We start from the raw sequence: 9675 nt of genomic DNA, 5'->3' as shown, positions 1-9675 counted from the left end.
TTTTTTTCGGCATCTGGTAGAATGTCAACATAAAACAGAATATTAATTATTGGCATTTCAAGCAATTTGTTATTTTAACCCTCTGATACATTGACAGACAAGATGACTACAAGAACAAAAAAAAAAATCTCTTTTCTTTAAATTGACATATTGATAGTGTCACTACCCGGTCTTAAGGCTTTGTTAAGTAAAGTTCCATAACAGTTTGTATATTGTAATTGAGAAAGTGATTACCTTGAAAGTTGGGAGGCAGATTTGTTGACCAAGACAGTTACTTCGTTTTGGTGTACAGTAATTGGGAAAGTAATTACCTTGCAAGCTGGGAGGCAGTGTTGTTGCTGAGACGCTGGTCGAATGCCAGCAGCAAGCAAACCCAGATGTTCACAGCTCAGTTACCACCTCAAACTTTTCAAACAAATCTTACAAGAACATTTGGCAAAGTGATTGCTTGCAAACTTAGGAGACAGTCTTGTTGCCCACAACAGTTTTGTTATAGAGTAATTGGAAAATTGGGTACCTTGCAAGGCTGACAGGCAGTCTCGTTGCTGGGAGGCGGTCTTGTTGCTGGGGCTCTGGCAGAATGCCAGCAGCAAGCAGACCCAGATGTTCACAGTCCTACTTAACACCTTAAACTTTGCAAACAAATCTCACAGAACAATTAGCAAACTGATTGGCTTGTAACACTGAAATGTAGCCTTGTACTGTCTGGTTTAAATTTCCTACTGAGAGACAAAGAGGAACTTTACTGTTTGGAAGGGAGTAAAACACTGTACCATCTAATCTTAAAAGTTTTAATTACAAACAACAGCTCTGGAATAAAATGACATCCAGCGCTAAACACACCTATTTTTTCTAAATATCAGCTGAACACATACATAGAAAATATAAGGGGGGCACTTACCTTGGCTGAATCAAGAGTTGAGGTATAAAAGGCTGCTGTAGTTAATGCCTTATAAAGACAGACAAAGAGAGGTGTGAAACGCGACTACAACGCAGCTATTGTTTCGACGCGGTGAGAGTCGCATCTTAAAAGGTTTAATTACAAACATCTTAAAATCAGTTTTTGTAATTCAGCAAAGACACAGAAACCACTGGAGGTCAAAAAGCAGAGGAGGGACATTTTGTATCCGCTATGGCTTTAGCAGCGTCAAGAAACACAGAAATCGATAAAGAAACACATAAAAAAAAAATCACTTTCAAAATCAATTTCCAGAGACACGCTTACCTTGTCATAGTAAATCACTTTCAAAATCAATTTCAAACTGGGAGACGCTTAATATCCTCTAACTAGCCAGCAACAAATACCACGAGACAAAGAGAGGTGTGAAACGCGACTGCAACGAAGCTATTTTTTGAGAGTTGTATCTTAAAAGTTTCAATTACAAACGATACCACTGGAATAAAATCACAGTCATTTTGTAGATATCAGCGTCAAGACACAGAAAAGCACTTTAAAGGTCAATTTCAAAATCAGAGGAGGGACAGAAACGCTTGCCGTTAGCTGACTATCCGCTAACTGGCTTTAGCATCGTGCGAACGTGCGAAACAAAGAAATCGATAAAGAAACACATAAAAAAAATCACTTTCAAAGCTAAATTTCAAACCAGAGGGACAGAGATACACTTACCTTGTCATAGTAAATCACTTTCAAAATCAATTTCAAACTGGGAGACGCTTAATATCCGCTAACTAGCCAGCAACAAAAACACCACGAGACAAAGAGATGTGTGAAACGCGACTGCAACGAAGCTATTTTTTGAGAGTTGTATCTTAAAAGTTTCAATTACAAACGACACCACTGGAATAAAATCACAGTCATTTTGTAGATATCAGCGTCAAGACACAGAAAAGCAGTTTTAGAGGTCAATTTCAAAATCAGAGGAGGGACAGAAACGCTTGCCGTAGCTGACTATCCGCTAACTGGCTTTAGCATCGTGCCGAACGTGCCGAAACAAAGAAATCGATAAAGAAACACATAAAAAAAAAATCACTTTCAAAGCTAAATTTCAAACCAGAGGGAGAGAGATACACTTACCTTGTCATAGTAAATCACTTTCAAAATCAATTTCAAACTGGGAGACGCTTAATATCCTCTAACTAGCCAGCAACAAAACACCACGAGACAAAGAGAGGTGTGAAACGCGACTGCAACGAAGCTATTTTTGAGAGTCACATCTTAAAAGGTTTAATTACAAACGATACCACTGGAATAAAATCACAGTCATTTTGTAGATATCAGCGTCAAGACACAGAAAAGCACTTTTAGAGGTCAATTTCAAAATCAGAGGAGGGACAGAAACGCTTCCCTTAGCTGACTATCCGCTAACTGGCTTTAGCATCGTGCCGAACGTGCCGAAACAAAGAAATCGATAAAGAAACACATAAAAAAAAAATCACTTTCAAAGCTAAATTTCAAACCAGAGGGAGAGATACACTTACCTTGTCATAGTAAATCACTTTCAAAATCAATTTCAAACTGGGAGACGCTTAATATCCTCTAACTAGCCAGCAACAAAACACCACGAGACAAAGAGATGTGTGAAACGCGACTGCAACGAAGCTATTTTTTGAGAGTTGTATCTTAAAAGGTTTAATTACAAACGATACCACTGGAATAAAATCACAGTCATTTTGTAGATATCAGCGTCAAGACACAGAAAAGCACTTTTAGAGGTCAATTTCAAAAGCAGAGGAGGGACAGAAACGCTTCCCTTAGCTGACTGTCCGCTAACTGGCTTTAGCATCGTGCCGAACGTGCCGAAACAAAGAAATCGATAAAGAAACACATAAAAAAAAAAAAATCACTTTCAAAGCTAAATTTCAAACCAGAGACACGCTTACCTTGTCATAGTAAATCACTTTCAAAATCAATTTCAAACTGGGAGACGCTTAATATCCTCTAACTAGCCAGCAACAAAACACCACGAGACAAAGAGATGTGTGAAACGCGACTGCAACGAAGCTATTTTTTGAGAGTTGTATCTTAAAAGGTTTAATTACAAACGATACCACTGGAATAAAATCACAGTCATTTTGTAGATATCAGCGTCAAGACACAGAAAAGCACTTTAGAGGTCAATTTCAAAAGCAGAGGAGGGACAGAAACGCTTGCCCTTAGCTGACTATCCGCTAACTGGCTTTAGCATCGTGCCGAACGTGCCGAAACAAAGAAATCGATAAAGAAACACATAAAAAAAAATCACTTTCAAAGCTAAATTTCAAACCAGAGGGAGAGAGATACACTTACCTTGTAAAAGCTTACGGTGTGTCTTAGTAAACACTTCAGAAAATCACTGTAAGTTCAAGTCCAAAGCGGAGGAGGGGAAAGACGGTTACCGGTGAAACGATAGCCACGTTGTCTTACAAAATCACGCCGACGGTCAATTTCAAAGCGGAGGAGGGGCGAAGAGACGCGCCCGTTGATAGTGTCGCCATTGCTAGTGTCGTGTATGTCATACGCTTAGCGGCAGCTGGCTAGCTAGCCGGCTATCTAGCAACACGTAAGAGAACTGTCGCTAATATGCCATGTCTTGATAAAACGAGCAGATATTTGAAGTTTACACACCTACATTCTCGCCTGAAAATATCTTAAAAGTTTATTTTGTGACCTAGAAACACTAATAAAAGACATATAAAACGAAGTGGTGTCCGCCATTGTTTCAGTGGTAGAGGCGTGCTATGAATTGTGGGATATGGAGTTTCCACCGAGCATACAACTTTTCACCTGTACTACTCCGGCTATACCACTAGAGAGAGCCAACACACCACAAATGAAGTCTGTTTCTATGGGGCCAAAAGAAGAATCTTTCTCAGGAGCCTAGAAATTGGCCCAAATTTGCACTAAAATCTAAATATTTCAAAAACTATAAAAGTTATAAACACCAAAAGTCATACCATACTAGTCCAGCTCCAGCCGCACAAAATGATCTAACATATCTAACCCTATTGTCAAAATTGTTTGGCAGAGGAGCGCGGGAAAATTTTCACTAAAATATTAATATTTAAAAAACTATAATACTCATAAACACCAAAAGTCATAGCACACCATTCCAGATCCAGCCGCACAAAATGAGGTAACATATATGAAGCTTGTCTCAAAACTGCGGGGGTGAGATCGCTGCAAAATTTCAGGCGGAAAAAAGGAAAAATAATAATAATAATAAGAATAATAAATCCGAGGAATAGTAATATGTGTGCCTCTTGGCATAGGCACACATAATAATAAATCGAGGAATAGTAATATGTGCCTCTTGGCATAGGCACACATAATAATAATAATAATAAATCCGACGAATAGTAATATGTGTGCCTCTTGGCATAGGCACACATAATAAATCCGACGAATAGTAATATGTGTGCCTCTTGGCATAGGCACACATAATAAGAATAATAAATCGACGAATAGTAATATGTGTGCCTCTTGGCATAGGCACACATAATAATAAATCCGAGCAATAGTAATATGTGTGCCTCTTGGCATAGGCACACATAATAATAAATCGAGGAATAGTAATATGTGTGCCTCTTGGCATAGGCACACATAATAATAAGAATAATAAATCCGAGGAATAGTAATATGTGTGCCTCTTGGCATAGGCACACATAATAATAAATCCGACGAATAGTAATATGTGTGCCTCTTGGCATAGGCACACATAATAATAAGAATAATAAATCCGACGAATAGTAATATGTGTGCCTCTTGGCATAGGCACACATAATAATAAGAATAATAAATCCGAGGAATAGTAATATGTGCCTCTTGGCATAGGCACACATAATAAATCGAGGAATAGTAATATGTGTGCCTCTTGGCATAGGCACACATAATAATAAGAATAATAAATCCGAGGAATAGTAATATGTGTGCCTCTTGGCATAGGCACACATAATAAAGAGAAACAGGAACTCAATAGTGTGGATGCCTAAAGCATCCACACAATAAAGAGAAACAGGAATTCAATAGTGTGGATGCCTAAAGCATCCACACAATAATAATAAATCCGAGGAATAGTAATATGTGTGCCTCTTGGCATAGGCACACATAATTATATGAGAAAAGGCACCTGCTAGCTTGATGATGGAGGCTTCATAGACCGGCCACCCGTCTTTTGGCTTCTTGTCGCCACTCCACCAAATAAAGGTCCGTTTCCTCCATGCCGACTGATTATTCATCCTCATTAAAATCTCGTATATGTTCAGTTGGCAGAATTGAGAATTTTACATCTTCCAACTACCTAATTAACGCGAACATAATCGGCTTGTTTCTTCCCGTCTCCTGTATCCGGCCGTTCCTCTCGCTGTCGGAATTCGCGCCTCAGAGACGTCGTTATTTTTCAAAAAAAAAAAAAAGGAACAAAGAAAGAAACAGCAACAACTAATAAACAGTGTTTGTGCACGTTCATTGCACATTTGTGGGAATGTTTAAATATTAAATTTTTATTAATTACTTTTCATTATATCTTTATTTTTTTAAATCACCATGGCAATGCGCATGCGCATACTCTCCTTCACGCACAGGGCTTTGGAGTTGACGTAATGCCGCAATGCATTGTGGGAGCGCAGCACCATCTTGGCTGGCCACGAATCAAAGCAAGATTGCTACGAACCATTCCGAAACGTAGCTCAAAAGAAAAATGACGGTATAGAGACAGATTGTGTCCAGATGCAAAGAGACGGTACTTGATTGTTGAAATGTGGACCCGTATGAAATACTGCCGTGGAGTAGAAACCCTGAAGACCAAACCGCTATTGACTTAGCATGATCTACTCTGGTACCTTGTCTGTGGAGTCAGCGCATACACGGCGCACCAATTTCGCAATTATAAATCTCTGGAGGCGCACATCCAATTCACCAAGGACTGGGTACAAGATTTGGCTATTTTAAGCCTCCACGTTGTGAGTACGCCGTCATTCAAGCAAAGGTAAGTCAGCTTGAGTACTGCGAGTAAAATGCGTTTGATTCCCCAGAACATTCAGATTAGTGCAGCATAAATTCATTCATGAGGGGAAATTACAGTGAGAACATGTGGAGGCTGTTAGGGGATAACATAGTGAGTTCAGTGCATTGATGTGACATTGTCCTGAAGGATTTAGTTATTCTTTATGGTTAAAGAAATTGCCCTAATTAATTCATATTTATTATAAATAATCCTAATTACACATCTTGCTTCCTTGTTTGTGTCCTGTGTCACTAAAAATACATTCTGTTTTAGTTTTATACATTGATTAATGACCTGCAGAATCTCCTTATCATATTAGGTGTCCATAATTGTCACTTAAAGTTGAACATTATGTTTTCTCCTCTTGAAAGTGATTACATCCTTGCATTACATACTTTAGGTTCATTTTCTGCAGGCAGGTTTCTGAAAGAGAACAGGCAGATTTAGAATATAACATGCAGCGTTCTATAGATGGATGATAGGGGATGCATAAAAACACTTTATTTGTTACATTTATGATAAATGGATTTGAAAGTAGATAAAACACATTTGTGTCGGCCTTGGCTTATTAAAGCTCTTGTCTTTAAATGAACTTTGTCTGTGTGTGTTTCAGGTACTGCACTCTTAAAGACTGAATTGCAGCATTGCAGCCACAGGTCATTGTGAGCATCACAGGAAGGTTGAAGCCACCCACTGCACCTGTATGGCGGTCGTGGAGACCTGCAGCCATGTCGCTGCTCTTTTGTTTAATGTAGAAGCAACAGTGTTGATCTGTGGCACAAGGACTTTTACAGATGAACCTGCATACTGGGTTTTGCCTGGTAATATGACCAAGACACAGCCAGAGGTTGGCCATAAGATAGACTTCTCCTCTTCAGCTGCCCAAAAAGGTTCTTGATCAAAACATAAACAGACCATTCGTTGTGACAGGTAAAAGAAGCCATCCTCAGAAAAGAAAAGTTCCACCTGCTGCTGTGGAGGAGTTGGATCAACTGATGGGACAATATTTTTCCAAACATAGTTCTGTTCTGAATAACCCATAATGTTTTAATTTAGGGGGCCATGTAAATAATTTGCATTTACTGAATATGTACTTACTAAGTACCACTGTTCAAAAGTTGAATAAAGAAACAAAGAAATGTTTGCCTATTTTTAATTAAAAGCACTTTGTAGAACATCAAATCAGTTACAATGTAGAATCAATGTTATGTATAGTTTACAAATGACAAAATGTTCACATAAAATCATGACAGCATTTAAATAATATCACCCACTACTAGCATTCTGTAATTTACGGTCTCTTTTGAAAACTTATCACTACATAAACAGCACAAGCCTTTTAAAAGTATTTAACAAGAGCATTTTTCCCTGGTTTTACTGCCACACTGGGGCACATGTTCACCAAAACGCAGCAAACCTTTGCCATCTTATCCACAAGGGTCACCTTTTTACCTACACATGGAAGAAGTAATCTGATTGGTATGGTGGTATGTAGCATGTAGTTTGAAGCAGGGATTTCGTAGTGCCCCATGTGTAGTGTTGGAACCCAGTCAGGATTTGTTTCTTTCATTTCATAGGCTGGTTTGCTGCAATAATGCCAAATAATTAGCAATTCTATAAATAGAAGGTAATTCTGCATGGTTGTTCTAAGTTTGTGCTATGACCTCAGAGCGTTGAAAATAAAACTAACAGGCTATAAAGAATAATATGAATTTATTTAGAACTTACCTGAATGAAAATACTGAAGCACACCAACAGATATCTGTGGATGGTAGAGAACTGAATATCAGCTCGTCTCGCAGCTGCTATCCAGGCTAGACGCCTTCTTTGGTAACATCCAACACATAAGCTCCCTCATGATGCTTCCAGGTGAGGAAACAATGAAAAGAGAGCCTGTTTTCAAGCTTATTCCTTTGCCGGTAGTGCAATCTAACGTTACAACCGGCCACACAGCAAGCATTTGTTTGGCCTGCTAATATGGCGCCTCGACCAAAAATCCTGGCTCGCCCCATCCCGTAAGATCACGCTCCAGAGCCCTATTAACGTCACGGATCTAGAAAGAAGACACTGCATTTTTAACTCTGAGGGAGATGGAGAATGAGCCTATTTCAAAAAAAAGTGGAGTGTGTTCCTTTAAGTACTATATTGTATATATTGTCAAAAACTAAAGTGTACATAGCAGTTGTTGTATCTTGTTTACTGTATCACTGACAGATAATTTCAAAGTCAATGAACGCTACATTATAGTGAAATATTGTGTAATGTGAAATACTGTAAGCAAATGAATAAACAACCTAATTCTTGCTAGACCTTTGACTCTGTTTTGTTTGAATCCAACTGTTTTTTGCAGATGTGCATAAAACATGTTACTTTTTAGTATTATTATCATTATCATCATTATTGCACTAAATACATTTTAAATAAAGGATACTTTGATATACATTCTACTGTAAGTTTGGAAATGTATTTTCTTCACCCTAAAATATGTTTTGAAATGTATTTTGGTTTGAAAGAAATATATTTTCAATTTCAAAAATATATTTTTTTGGAGCATCACAAATACAAAATATATTTACCATATATTTGAAATATATTTTGGCCAGGAAAAATGTATTTTTTTACCGTATGGGTATGATGATCTTTACCCATTAAGATTTTAAATGAAACGATAAACAAAGGCCAAGAAAACTGAGTTAAACTCCTGAGTCTACTATATATTTGCACCATGAATAAATGAATTGTTTGCACCAGTAATAAATAATCAAATACATCAAATTATCATCAATTATTTAAATAAAAAGAACCATCGCACCAAACAAAACAACAATTGTCACGGTTCTGGGTCAGTGTTGACCCAGCATTTTGAGTTTCTTATATTTTGGTTTAATTTTGTATTATGGATTCTTTTCTTATTCTCTTGTAGTGCTTGTGGTGGTGATGATTATTATTATTAGAGTTTCTTGTTTCTGTTTATCCGTGCTTAAGGATTTGTGGTTTCATGTATTGTTTGAGTTCCATGTGTTATTTTCTGTCTCTCAGTGTTAAGTCTGCGTGCTTGTTCAGTAATTCATGTTTCCTGTTTTATTGTGAAAGTCTTTGTCTTATGTTAGTGTGTGCAGCTTGGTTCCCCCGTCTCGTTAGCCCTGATCTCTCCCAGCTGTGTCTCCCTTCTGTTGCTCATTCCCTCATTACTACCCTGTGTATTTAAGCCCTGTGTTCTCCTCAACCCAGTGTCGTGTCGTACCATCAGATCATGCCTGTGTGTTCCTGGTTCTCAGTGTTCATGTTCTGTTCATGTTTTGTGCTTTGCCAGCAATAAAGCTGAGGTTTTGAGTTTCAAGTTAGTGTTTGAGTCCTGCACTTGGATCCACATCTCCACCTGCCCGCACACAGAGCCCTGACAGAACGACGCGACCAGTAATGGATCCAGCGGACTCACTGTGGAAGCGCAGCTCCCGTTTTGATGGGACCCGGCTAGCGCTTGGAGGGCCTCCGTGCTGCTGTTCCTCGCTAGCAGCCTACCCTTCGGCCCACTCGTCTGCTCCCTCCCCTCGGACGCCCTGGTCTTGCAGAAAACGCTCCAGCCGTTCCTGGGAGGACTACTACGAGCCTGCAAGCAACCAGCTTACGCCTGCACAGGCGTTCTACAAAATGTTAGGGATCATTATTGTGCCACCCGACTCACCCAGCGTTTCCACACCGCAGGAGGAGCAGCCGCAGCAGAGTTTTGCCA

General features: G+C 38.9%; 1 long non-coding RNA gene across 1 annotated transcript; it reads right to left on the bottom strand.

Annotated features, from left to right (window-relative positions):
• On the bottom strand, positions 1-759 carry LOC120436806. The gene is made up of 2 exons (XR_005610612.1): positions 518-759; positions 1-346 (listed from the first exon to the last, which is right to left on the bottom strand). It is a non-coding gene; the product is annotated as an uncharacterized LOC120436806 (long non-coding RNA).
• Positions 760-9675: the final 8916 nt, after the last annotated feature.

The sequence above is a fragment of the Oreochromis aureus genome, unplaced genomic scaffold (genome assembly GCF_013358895.1).
Source record: "Oreochromis aureus strain Israel breed Guangdong unplaced genomic scaffold, ZZ_aureus HiC_scaffold_23, whole genome shotgun sequence".
Lineage (NCBI taxonomy): Eukaryota > Metazoa > Chordata > Actinopteri > Cichliformes > Cichlidae > Oreochromis > Oreochromis aureus.
Note: the sequence above shows the minus strand (reverse complement) of the source record. Positions and strands in the feature narration are given on the sequence as shown.